This window comes from Prosopis cineraria, unplaced genomic scaffold, assembly GCF_029017545.1.
Source record: "Prosopis cineraria cultivar Desert tree isolate PC_DT_omini unplaced genomic scaffold, ASM2901754v1 PC12, whole genome shotgun sequence".
Classification (NCBI taxonomy): Eukaryota; Viridiplantae; Streptophyta; class Magnoliopsida; order Fabales; family Fabaceae; genus Prosopis; species Prosopis cineraria.
Genome location: NW_026555343.1, coordinates 30,153,941 through 30,167,260, shown reverse-complemented (window position 1 = coordinate 30,167,260; position 13,320 = coordinate 30,153,941). Strand labels below are relative to the sequence as shown.

The 13,320-nt window shown below is 30.6% G+C and overlaps 1 pseudogene; it reads left to right on the top strand.

Annotated features, from left to right (window-relative positions):
* Positions 1-916: 916 nt before the first annotated feature.
* Positions 917-12,334, top strand: LOC129288231 (MADS-box protein SOC1-like; annotated as a pseudogene).
* Positions 12,335-13,320: the final 986 nt, after the last annotated feature.

The following is a 13,320-nucleotide window of genomic DNA, read 5'->3' as shown; positions in this document are numbered from 1 at the left end:
AGAATATGATCAAGAAGGTACCCTTGGTAATAATATTCATTATTTGAGAGTTAAGGTTGAAATTAATTGTTTGTTACCACTAATTATGGATGTGTTTGCTTCAATTGGATGACAGTAGGAAAATCTGGATTGAAGCTTGTTATGAACGATCTTTGTAGAATATGTTGGAGTTGTGGTTGTTTGGGTCATATTGCGCATAATTGCAAGTGGTATGAAGATTTTTACATTATTGGGCTACTTACATGTTAGCAAAGAATCTGAGTGATTTGGCTTCAAACTTTTCTCAAAATATTTAGTATTCTATAAGTGCTATGCTTGAGAGAAGAGAAAAAATTGAAGAAAGTAAGCATTCACTGGGTGTTTGTTTTTTTTTTTCTTTTACTATTTAGAGAGGTCATAAAATAATTTCATTATAAATTTTAATCACAAAGAAATCTCTTGGGACCTCATGGTAATTGTATCATTTCACTGTCCTCATCTGGGATTTCTATGTTTTATGGGTATGTTTCTGTCATTCTCCCCATAAAAAATTACCATATGGGTCTGTCACTTTCATCCATGTCCCCTCCTCAGTTACGAATTGTAATTATTTTTTTTTCCTCTTGAGGATGTTGTGTGGCCTGGATTTTTCCAGATCAGGCAAAGCATGAGGTTTCAGTTCTCCCTTACCATAAAATCCTTCTTCTTTCTGAATATGGTCATGCGTCATCAGAGACGAAGTGATGGATTAATAAAGAAAGGTGCGTTTCCCTCTTCCACAATGCTTCGTATCTTTTGGGTCCTTTCTTTTGTTTCTGTTCAGATTCTTTCCTTTTCAATCTTCCCTTTCTTTCCTTTAATTTCCTTTCGCATGTATATTTCGGTTTATATTCTCTCTCTCAAGTATATATGAACTCTCTAGATTTGTTGGTACTGTGAGAATCGGATATATTGGCATTAATTTGAACTTATATCTTTACTCTCTGGGGTATGCGTTTTCTGGGTGTTGAAGGTCTTGCTTGGGATTTGCAGAAATCAGCTTAAAGAGAGAGAAAGAATTGAAAAGATGGTGAGAGGGAAGACACAAATGAAGCGTAGAGAAAACGCGACGAGCAGAGACGAAATGGACTCTTAAAGAAAGCTTTTGAGCTTTCAGTTCTTTGTGACGCTGAGATTGCTCTCATCATCTATTCCCCAAGAGGCAAGCTCTATGAATTTGCAAGCTCCAGGTAATATATTCGCGTTCTTCCATCTTAATTAATTGATTACTTTTCTTTTCTTTTCCAATCCTTTGTTTGTTTGGAAATATTAGAGCTTGTTAATTACTCTAAATTCCACACATTTAAGCACGATATGTAGTAATTATACATCAGTTCATCAGTACAGACAGTTACGGGTGAAAAGGACAAACATTTAAGAGAAAGGAATTAATTCTCTTTGGGTTATTTTTGAGGACAAAGTTTTATCGGATTGGACTATATAAGCTAGGGAAGAGAAAGAGATCAGTGAAGTATTTAATTTTAAGTTATCATGTATTCTCTTTAAAAACAATTATTCCATAAATGCCTTTCACTAATTAAAATCTGCTGGTTAATTTATGAAATGAAAAGTGACTTTCTCTTTTGGTGTTCGAACTCTTGACTTTTGTTGACATGAGTGAGCATCAATGATATTTTCACCCTACAATAATTTTTGCACTGTTCAAGAAGTGCACAATATCTCTCTCTCTCTCACAATGAGCAAGTTGGTTGTGATGTTCCATTAGATCATGATGTTTTTAATTCAACTAGAGTACACATGCTTTTCTCATTCCAATGTTGGCTGTATGTACTTTAATATTGCAATTGTGTTAATTCTACATGTATAATTGTCAGCTGCAATTATTCTGAACATGCATTGACTTTTTTTGAATTCATAACTTTATCCTCAAGCTTCTCAATTCATCTCCTTTAATTTTTATTTTCAACTTGAAAAAAAAATTCCCAGCCAGTTAATAATGCACCCTTTTCCCAAGGTCGTTTCAAGTTGTACAAATTGTACAAAACAATCCAAACACAACATTAATACAAGCACTCATGTATGTAGTGCAAACAATTTGGAATTGAAAGTTGCAAAATTAATGAACTTCCAACACTTGGAATATTTCTGAATGAAAAGTTGTAAAACCTTCTTCTCCCTAATCATTTCAATCCAAGACCTTGATAATACCCATGTATGATCCTTGACTTGGAATTGTGATGATAACCCAAAACACTTGATGGCATTAACCACTTGTTGAGATTAAGCCCAAAATTATTTGATATTAGATTTCTCACATCAATTCAAGTCTACTCATACTTAGATATCCTAATACTACTCAATACCTCAAGGTGAGGGTGAGAAGCTACATGTTCAACCTCGTTTGTCTTCAACAAGTGCATATGGTAAATGATAGTAGTAAAACATGGATGTATTCTCACCAGATCATGCAATCATTATGATTGTCAGACAACAAGCAAGTTGAAATAAAAAAAACAACTACAAACCAATTGATTTCAGTCATACTGCAAATTAGAAAATCAAACCTTGGGGATGAGGGTTCACCTTATACTGGTTATCTAATGTTTAATTCATTTTCTTGTTTGAATAACACCCTGTCACGTTATGTGTTAGTTCATTTTAATTTCATCATTATACCATATATAAACTTATTTCCATCACCATTAACATGATATATGTTGAGTCTAATTATTATGGCCATGCAAAATTAATTACCTTTCATGCATGAAATTCTGAATGAAAAGTTTGTGACAAATATCCAAGACCATGGTTGAAATACCCATGCATATGATCCTTGACTGGGTTGTGATGATACCCAAAACACATGATGATGTTGACTACCTGTTGAGATTAAGCCTAAAATTATCTGATATGGAACTTTTCATATCAACTCAAATTCACTCATGCTTAGATATCCTAACAATACTCAATGCCTTAAGGCAAGGGTGGCAAACTACATGTATATATCTCAGTTTTGATTTAACACGTCACCTTTAGTGGTGGAGCCATGATTTTGGGCCAAGGGGAAAATTTGCTTACATATAAATAATTGGAAAAACAATAATTTAAAAAAATCATATAATAATTACTATTTCATAAATTTTCTCTTCATGATTTCATGTTTTGGAATTGTTAAACAATTAGCTCATTGTCAATACTTTCGAATACATCTTTTTTTAATATAAGTTACTAAATAGTCATTCATCCTAGATAGATAAAATTTAATTCTTTTTCCTGTATCAAATTGCAAATCTTGTAAGTTTATTCTAGTTTGTTGCCATGGTTGAAAACTCGATTCATAAGGCTTTGATGAAGATGGTTGTTTTTTAAAAAATCTCTCCATTTTCTATTCAAAATTTGTAAGATTTGTAATTACTCAATTGTAATATATTCAAGACCAAGAGGATAGCTAAAAGACTAAATCTATTACTTAAAATTTAAAAGTGAAAAAAATAGGCATTTGAAGACAAACTCATAAAAGACAAATATACTAATAATTTTTTGTGCCATTAAAATAGTACAATTTGGTTGAGGAATGGCATTACCTGGTACAAGTCGTATGCTTTCTCGTGTGGGAAGAAAAGAAAGCTTTCCCCTCTTTTGTCTCTTCCCTTCATTCTCTTCTCTTCTTTCTTGCTTCAATTCTTCAAAGACCAGTAGGCAGTGGTAGACTGGTGATGTGTGAGACAGAGCGAAGCGATGCCAGGAGACTTAGTGAAGACGATAGGATTCCGAACAGATGCTCTATTTTCTATTTTTTTATTTTAGTGACTAATTTTTTTATAGATAATCTTACCGTTTGGGAATGAAAAAATTGTGGGCTAAAATTTATTGGGCTTTGAGTTTAAAATTGGATCTAGGTTAAAATTAACACAAAATGGGTTTAAAATTGAAATATTAAAACAAGGGGTGTAAATTATAAAAATGAGAGGGTACAAAATTTAAATACCAATACCTTACATGCAATTTTTCCAATTGACGGGGGCATATACATGTGGCTCCGCCACTAGTCACCTTAGGTGTTAGTTCATTTTACATCATTATATACTATGAACTTATCACATCACCATTAACATGATAGATATATCTGAGCCTAAGTTGACCGTGCTCCTCTTTTTTGCTCTATATTATAATTTCAACATGTAGTTCTTGACCATGACGTTGTGCTGTCCATAATTAGAGTTAAAAATTGATTTTAATTTATGATGCGTAATCAATGTTGTGTGCCAAAGAACTAATTAAACTCTTAACAATTCAATCAGAAAATTAATTTTGAACATGGGCTAATGCATTTAATTTGGGGAGGGGGTTATGAAACAATATGAATTAAAATGAGTTTAGCAAAAAGAAAACTTAAAATCTTCAAAATTCACTTAGCGACAGTAGTGCAATCGATACCATGCCATTCACCTAAGCTTAATCGTCCTTATCCACAATATTAATTGAATTTATTTGAGCTTTATTTTTCTAATTTTATTTCAGATTCCCCCCCACCAGCCCCCCCAAAATGCCATTAATTCAAAGACTGGACTAACAATTAAGCTATAAATTAACTGAAATCTCACTTAACCTGTAACCTAACAATCATTTCCAATTCACAAAGTCATTCAAATTTGTGATTGTGGATTTGAATGTCTCGTTATCAAATTCAACCATGCTTGGTGGAGGTGAATGAAATAATTAATTGTTTAGTTCGTGTATTAATTAGAATTTGTATTCAATAATTATTTATCAAAATTATGGTGGGTTAAGTGGTTGGCTCGTATAACCCACCACCTGGGCTGTTGAGGGGAAAAAAAAGGATAAAAAATAAACTAGAATTAAATGTTAATTACTGGTAATTTGGGACTATAGCACAACCTTAGTTTTCTGCTGCTAGTGTATTTCATAGCATATGAAAATGTTCATTCTTAATTGCTTTTAGTGGTTTATAGTACTAGTTAGGATTCAATTCTGCTTCTAAGAATTTCTCAATGCCAAAGAGGTTTCTTAATAAGTTTGCCTACAATATAATCTCTTGTGTGATAAAATTGAGCATCATGAAATGCAAACTAATTTGACTATATGTGATCAGTATATATATTTCTCTTCTACAAAGCAAAACCGTCCATTTAACTGCACAACTTCCCTGTCTCTAGTTCAACTAAGAAACCCACATTAATCACTGAATAATTAGTAGCCTTTAACCAAAACTTATCAAGCACACAAATGAAGCAAACACGTATGCAATTAACATTAGAGAGTAGAAAACATACACTAATCCACAAATAAAGCCACAATAATCCTATAAAAACACATAAATCCTTTGCAAATATTGTTGGAATATTTTCAGAATGAAGACATCGTTTTTGAAAAGTCATGTCCTTACAAACTTATGGAATTTTTATGAAGGGTTATGTAGGGAGTTATAATACTAAAAGTCATCAAGGTTATGTTCTCTAATTGTTAAAGGCACCTTTGGAAGGATATAAAACCAAGAGGTGTGGTAAACACCACTTGGTGAAAGGAAGTGTCATTTCAAGAAAACTCTATATATTAAAAAGATGTCAATATTTATTCATTTTAAATAACTATTGGTTATTAGTTATTAAACTATGTTGGTTCATGAAATCAACATAAGGTTATGACCTTTTCATTAGAGAGTTATGTTTCTTAAGATGCACCATTTCATGTCATCACTTCTCTATAAATAACTCTCAACATCCCTCATTTCTATCATCCATTCAATCTCATTTTTTGTCTTTAAGTGCACCAGAAATAAAGTCAAATTGTTACTTGGCAAACATCATTGTTGTCTTGGCTTGAGTCATAACAGTGCAAACCATACTCGAGGGTTTTTATTATACTTGAAAGAAATTCTGCCATCAATATAATTTGCACCTGAAAATTGGAATAGATGAGGTGAATTAAACCTAAAGGAAAGTTTTGCCCATGCACTGAAGATATCATGCACATCTTTCTTCTTCATTTGTACTTGTATACTTTCCAGACGACCATTCCCACCAACAAATAATCCATCACTAATTTGTTGTTTCTTATAGTAATAAATCATTAATTTGCAACAAAAGCCTTTCAAAGCTCCAAACCACTCCATGGCTTCCTTTCATCTCTCCCAAGGTGTTTATGATAAAGTCCTTGTTGTCGAAAACAAAGTTGTGAATTTGATTTTGTATTTGACGTCCTACAACATAAAACATCATCATAAACCTTCAAATGATATAATAAGGCAAAATTAGTATATTCTCAAGATATTTACATTATTTACTAGCAAAGCACATTTTTACATTTGATGAATAAATAATGCAGAAGAAATAGCCATAAAATTTATGAAGTCAACAAACTGCTCATTGATATAGGATTTGGATGAGCATTATTGAAATAAATCTTATCCAAAATTCTAAACATCTCTACTTTGTTTGAAATGAAACTTTATCCTCAGACTTCTAATTAAAATTTCCTTTTGATATGATTTGAGTAATTGGTATCAGAAATACAAATAAAAGTTGCCATAAAATCTCAGTATCTCTAACGTAATCATACTAGGTATGTGTATGAACACGCGTACACTCACAAATTAATGTACATAACAAAGTCCAACGTAAATATCAACTAACTAGCTATACTATAACATTAAAATTTTAAACATATGAATGATAGAAATGTCTTCTTTGAACAAAATGACAATTACATCATCATGATTATATAAGTTCAGTTCCCAAAATCAATCTCATCAAGTTAATAATATAGTAAATCACATTATATTAGGCAATTCAAAAGACTCAGTGGCCTATAGCTTGCTAGAGCTCTATCTTTCTGGGGTCTAGAATACTAAAATTATTACAAAATTTATTGACTAATGAAACAATCTGATTTTAGAGGGTTCGATGGATTTTAATAAATGTTTTTATTAGTTTTATAGATCAAGTTATTTTCAAGAGACTGATTGCAATATGACCCAAGCCATCGTATCATTGAGTGATTATAGGTTACTCAATTGGATTAGACATACATATTGTAAGGATCGACATTCTGAAGTGATATAACTTACAATTGGATTAGACGAATTTCAATCTTGGGAAACTTACATGATAGAGACAATGATAGAATATGGTGTTGATTTCATTAGTTTATTTTAAATATTTAGTATTATTTGATTAGGAATATCCATTAGATTGTTTAGGATTTAATTAGATTTTCTTATTACTATCTTTTTTAGGATTTATTTAAGATTTTATTTATTTTCAATAAAATAAGATATTTAGACTAGTTAGATATCTTATCTTCATCTTTTATATTATGATGATTTAGATTTAGATTTATTATCATTTTATTATTTCTAAGACTCTATAAATAGCGATAGGGTTCCTCATTTGTATTTAGCTTTGAATATTATTAAATACAATTTTTGAGAGTTTCACTCTTTGCCCTCCTTCTTTCTCTCTCCTCCTTTCTCTTCTCTCTCTTCCCCCTCTTCCCTTCTCATTTTACATCATATAGTCTTGAGCTTCAATACATTTTTCAGCTTTGGGTAACATGGTATAGATGGCCTTAGACTTGTGAAGAGGAACAGAGGAAGACCAAATAAAATATTGAGAAAACTCATTGAACGAGACCTTTTGGTTAACAATATACATAATAGCTTGGATGTTCATGGAGTACAATGACATCGTGCAATCTATGTAGCCGATCTCACTTAGTAGGACAAGACTTGTTGTTATGTTGTTGTTGTTATTGTTGTTGGGTAACATGAACTTCAATACTTTTTGTCCCTAGTTCTTATTTTAATTTTCTTGGTCTAGATTTGGGAGCTGGGGCTCTTGATTAATCTGGCATATATATGTTCATTATTGTGAATCATTTCTTCAATCCATTACTCTATTCCCTCTTGTAAAATCAATGCATTTTTATTTTTCTGGTTATGGTACTTTGTTATCACTTCTTGTAGTGTGATCGTAGTTGATAAGTTTATGAAGAGAGGCAGAAGGAAAAAAACAGAGGAAGAAACAATTTTTTAAAAAATTTTGACCATATTTAATCTTATTGCAACAAACAAAACGCGTCTCAATATATTGCATGTAATAGGAGGAATGAAGCACATTATTGTTCACAGTGCATGAATAGTGTGTATCTTACTATGAATTTTATCTTACTATGAACCATATTGTTTATTATCGCATCAATTTCATATCATGCAGGCAACAATTGAACGGCACCGCAATCATAACAGAGATACTCAAACAGCCACCAGATTCTCTGAACAAAATATGCAGGTTATTATCATTTCATTCTCATTCGTTTTTGCTTTATTCGTAGTCTTTTGTTATTATGTGTTTTCTGTGTTCATTTTACATCCTAATTAAATATTTTTCTCTTGCGAGTGACTTCCTTATTGTCCTTTTTAAGACGTCTAAACTAAACTATATCTTCCCATTCATTTCTTTTTAATGATTTCCAAATTGGGGACTCTGTTTAAAGTTGATCAAGAAATTAGTATCTCAAGGGAGATTTTATCTGAGACAACTCTCTTATGCTAATATATAGTCCCTTTAGTCTCAATTATAAGGCATTTTCTAGAAGTTTTTTTTTTTTTTCTTTAATATAGGACATACTATGGGGTGTTAATTATGTTTTTCCAATATCACCCTATTAAACTCATTAACTATGAGAGAGAATGTGATGCAAATTTGAAAAAGTTTCATTTAAGTAGGGATAAAATTGGAAGTTTATTTTATTTTCAGATAAGTTAATAACTTAATTACCTCTCTTTGGTTTTGATGAGATAGTTTGATGTGCCTTATAATAGTGACCTGAGGGAGTAAATACTTTAGTTTACCATTAAGCAAACACAAAAAAGTTTCTTTCACATGATAATGTTAAGCTTTCTAAACCTCGTTTCAAGATTAACATAGGCACTTCAAAATATAAGCCTCAAATATTTCCAGCTCATATATAGGTGAGAAGTTCCCAAAACTAATAACAAATCTCATCAAGTTAATGATATAGAATACTAAAATTATTACGAAATCTATTGACTGCTGAAACAATCTGATTTTTTCTGGTTCGGTGGGTTTAAATTAATCTTTTGCAAATTAGTTTTATAGATCAAGTTATTTTCAAGAGACTGGTTGCAATATATAACCCAAGGCATCATATCGTAATTACAGGTGATTGGTGAATATATACATATACATATTGCAAGGATGGACATTATATATAAAGAATAACATATTATATATAAAGAATAACATACTCGAATATTTTTAGCCCATACGCCTAATATTTTGCTCTCTTTCCACTAGGAATGAGTGAGGAGGAATTCAAAAATCCTAAGATTAACGGTATGTGCATGCAGAAAAGCATCTTTTAGGCTATTAGGGATACTAATTGAAACAACCCATATTATATTATGCAATTAAGTAATGAAATTAATTAAATGCAAACCTAATTTGATCATGTGAGACTAATAGATGTAACTCTATTCTTCAAGTGAATTGTTTAGTGCAAATAGAATGTTGTCTTCATTTGTTTCCTTCTCCACGCGCTTGTACCATTTTTTTTTTTTTTAAGTTTCAAAGGCCTCATGTCTGTTAGTCTCTCTCTCTCTCTCAAGTATGCTTAAAGGATTGTCTATTTCACACAAAGTAGCTTAAGCTGCTTCATTAGACATAACCTAAGCTTTATATTTTCCTAATTTACTTTCTAGTTACTAGATGTGAAACTTCTTTCTCTAATATTCCCTCTACTCTATTCTCTTCATTTTTTTTTATTTTTCAAGTGAATTTGTTCAATGTATGGCCAATTCACTAGTTTTTTTTTTTTTTTAGTTTGATCAGAATATATATAGTGTTGGACAGAGCATATTGCGTTAAAAAAAGGCCTTTAAAAGTATTCTTTTGGTAATTTTCGTTTCTACGCAACAGAAATTTTCACTCCTAGTGCTAGAGCTTAATATTCACTTTCTACAACCTCATTAACCACAATCATTGCCTGTTAAAGCTCAAATAAGCATTTTCACCCTAGTTTGGAGCTCCTAGTATAGACAAAGACAAGACCATAAAAGAAGGATTAAAAGGAGTTTTTTATTGTCTGGCAAAAAATAAAAATTTGAACCATTAGAATGCTGAAGATTGGTCACATTAGAACTTAAAACCCATAGTTCATCCAAATAACTTATACAAAACAAACAGGCATTGTATTTGCACTAAAGAGAAGATGGTGAAAATGATCATTTCACATCTTTACGAGAAACTTTAAAAGACTAGTCTACTAAAAATAAGATTAGACGAATCTTAAGCACACATGTAAGCACGTTGAGATTACTATAAAAGTTACTTGTCCATCTTTGATTAACATGGTTATCATTGTTTACGTGAAAATATTTAGGTAGATGATTCCATGTTATTTTTAGTTTTTTTCCCTAATTGGGTTGTATTGTATTTGTTTTTTTTCATGCAACAGTTTTAAGTGCTGTCAAATATTTGCTTCATGTAGTGGATCTAAATAGTTACATTTGAAATACTATTGTTTATTCAAATGTTATTCCTTTTAGAACTGCTAAAAAATTTAGTGTACCCAAAAGTGAAAATGTTGTGGTGACTTGCAATCCTCATGTTTGAAAGAAATTGTAATTGCAGCATCTATAGCAAGAAACAGAAACTATGATGCTGAAGATTGAGCAGCTTGAAATTTCAGAACGGTTCAAGTCCTGCTTATGAACCTCTCTCTCTCTCTATATATATATATATATATTCCATGTAAAATTGCTTGTATTTATGGTGAAAACAAATTTAAATTTTTTTCTTTCATTCTCTTCGAAAGCTTTGGGGAGAAGATTTTGGCTCATACTCTATAAAAGAACTAGAAGATATAGAGCAGTAGTCGAAAACACCACTACAAAATTAATGATATAAGATACCATAAAAAAGGTAGTTGTAAGAATATCATTTAAAAGAGGTGAGTGATGGTTGAGCAACAAATAATGAGTGTTTAAACACTCATCATTTATTATATTAAAATATAAACACCGTCAATAATGCTTCAAATTTTGACTTAAATTAAAGTTAAAATAAATATCAATATAAATGATGAACATTTAAAACATCCATCATTTATGTTTATGGCTTTATATGTATAACGTTTAAGTCTCTAACATTCTAAAAAATTAAAAAAAATTACACTTTATATGATGGGTGTTTGAAGTTTCAACATGTATGATGGGTGTTTTAAACATCCTTCATTTATACGTCATTTATTCTTCTTTAAAAACTATTCAGTTTCTGTTTTGTTTTAATTTACTCTCTTCATGCACCCAAAAGACGTCTTTCCTCCCCTCTCTTCTCCCACTAACACATGAAATCACTACAATTCTCACAAAGTGACTTCATTGTCAGAGTCAATCGTTGTCCACTACCTCTACCATGATTCTGTTATCATCATCGTTGCCGTTGTTCACCATTCCATGAGTGTGTCGTGTTTCAACCCATTTTCTCCAAGGTGCTTTTTTTTTTCTATCTTTTCTTTCAATGTCCCTTGTTTTTTAGGTTGTGGGAATGATTTATTCATTGTTTTGGAGAGTTTTATTGCTTGAATTTACCCATTTAACTTTCTTTTCATATTGTTGCTTGATTTTGGTAATGTGGATTCTCAAAATTGATGATATATGATGTATTCTTAGCTTGAGGATGCTAATAGAGGTTATGGGTAGCCTTAGGATGAAAATGAGTTATCAAAATGGATATTCATGATGATTGTATTTTTCTATGAATTTTGAATAAGTTATTTTAATAATTTTTAATTTAAATTGTATGCCTTATTTGATCTAGATAGTTTTATCGTTAGAAATTACATATTAAAATCTACTAGTATGCCAAATTTTATTACAATTAGAGCTGATTTGAGTGATTGAACCTAACTAGTTTCTCTAAAAATTATAGTTATTTTGTAAAGATTTTTGCATTTGATAATGAGTGATCTTTTCTTGGCTTAGGATTGTTAATGTAGGGTGTGAGTAACTTTAGAATGATCAATGAGACAAAAAACAAAATTTTTGAGATAATTTTATAATTTAAATTTCATCTTATTTGATTTGGGTAATTTAATAATTGAAAATTATATATTAAAATATACTAGTGAGACAAATTACATGATAACTGGAGTTGATTTGAGTTACAATAATTTACTCGCAATTACTTTGAAAATCCTATTTTTTTAATTTTTTTTAATGTTGGGATTGTTCATGGTTGAATTTGGTTTGTTGATATAAGATGCTAGTTTAAAAAGGTTTGAGCCAAGGGAATACTTGTTTTTATGATGTTATGCTACTTTATTTTTTTTCAGTGATTCAAGAAATATATGAATGCTCATGCACGTGACTCATGATTCATTGATTACTCTATATTACATGTAAAGTAGTCAATTTTTTTTTCATCATTTTATCATTCATTTTCTTTCAATATTCATGAGTCACTGATCATATTTCTTTTTATGAAATTTTTGTTAGATTAAGGTTATGGATAATGAATGTATGTTTGCCAATTGATTAAGTAAAGAATATTTAAATGATGTGAAAGAGTTTATAAGGTTTACTCTTAAGTATGTAAAAGACCCTAGAAAAATTATATATCCTTGTGTAAGATGTGATCTTTTAAAGCGGATTAGTGTATCTAAGTTGGAAAACTATTTAGTATGTCATAAAATTGATCAAAACTAAAAAGTGTTAGTATAACCATAGAGAGATTAGAGATGACAAGTGTACTAGTAGTTGCGATATAAAAGAAGCTTTGAATCAAATGATTATGATACAAAGATTATATGGCCGATCATCTTAAAGAGATGGCCAATGCAATTGAAGGGGAATTCAAGGATTGTCTTAAAATATTAGATATGTTAAAAAGTGATATAGAGAAGCTCTTGTATGCTAGTTGTACCGAATTCACGAAATTGTACAACTTGAAAGTGAGCAATGGATAGAGTAATAAGATCTTTACAAAAAAATCTTACACTTAAAAAATAACTTCTACTAGCAAACAATGAGCTTCCAATGTAATGAGCCTAAATTTTAATTAAATGATTTTTCCTCCTAATGATATTTTATTTATTTGTTTTAGTTTTATTTTAAAGGGGGTAATGGCCTGGTGGAACTTATGCCAGCTGCTTACTTGAAGGTTCAAAATTCAAATTTTACTAAGCAAGAGGTTAGCTTTATTTTGCTTTAATTATGTGAAAATTACCAAAGTGCCCTTGTCTTTTATGTTATAAAAGAAAAAATCTTGTGGAATTTCTTGTAATGTTCCCAATTATTTC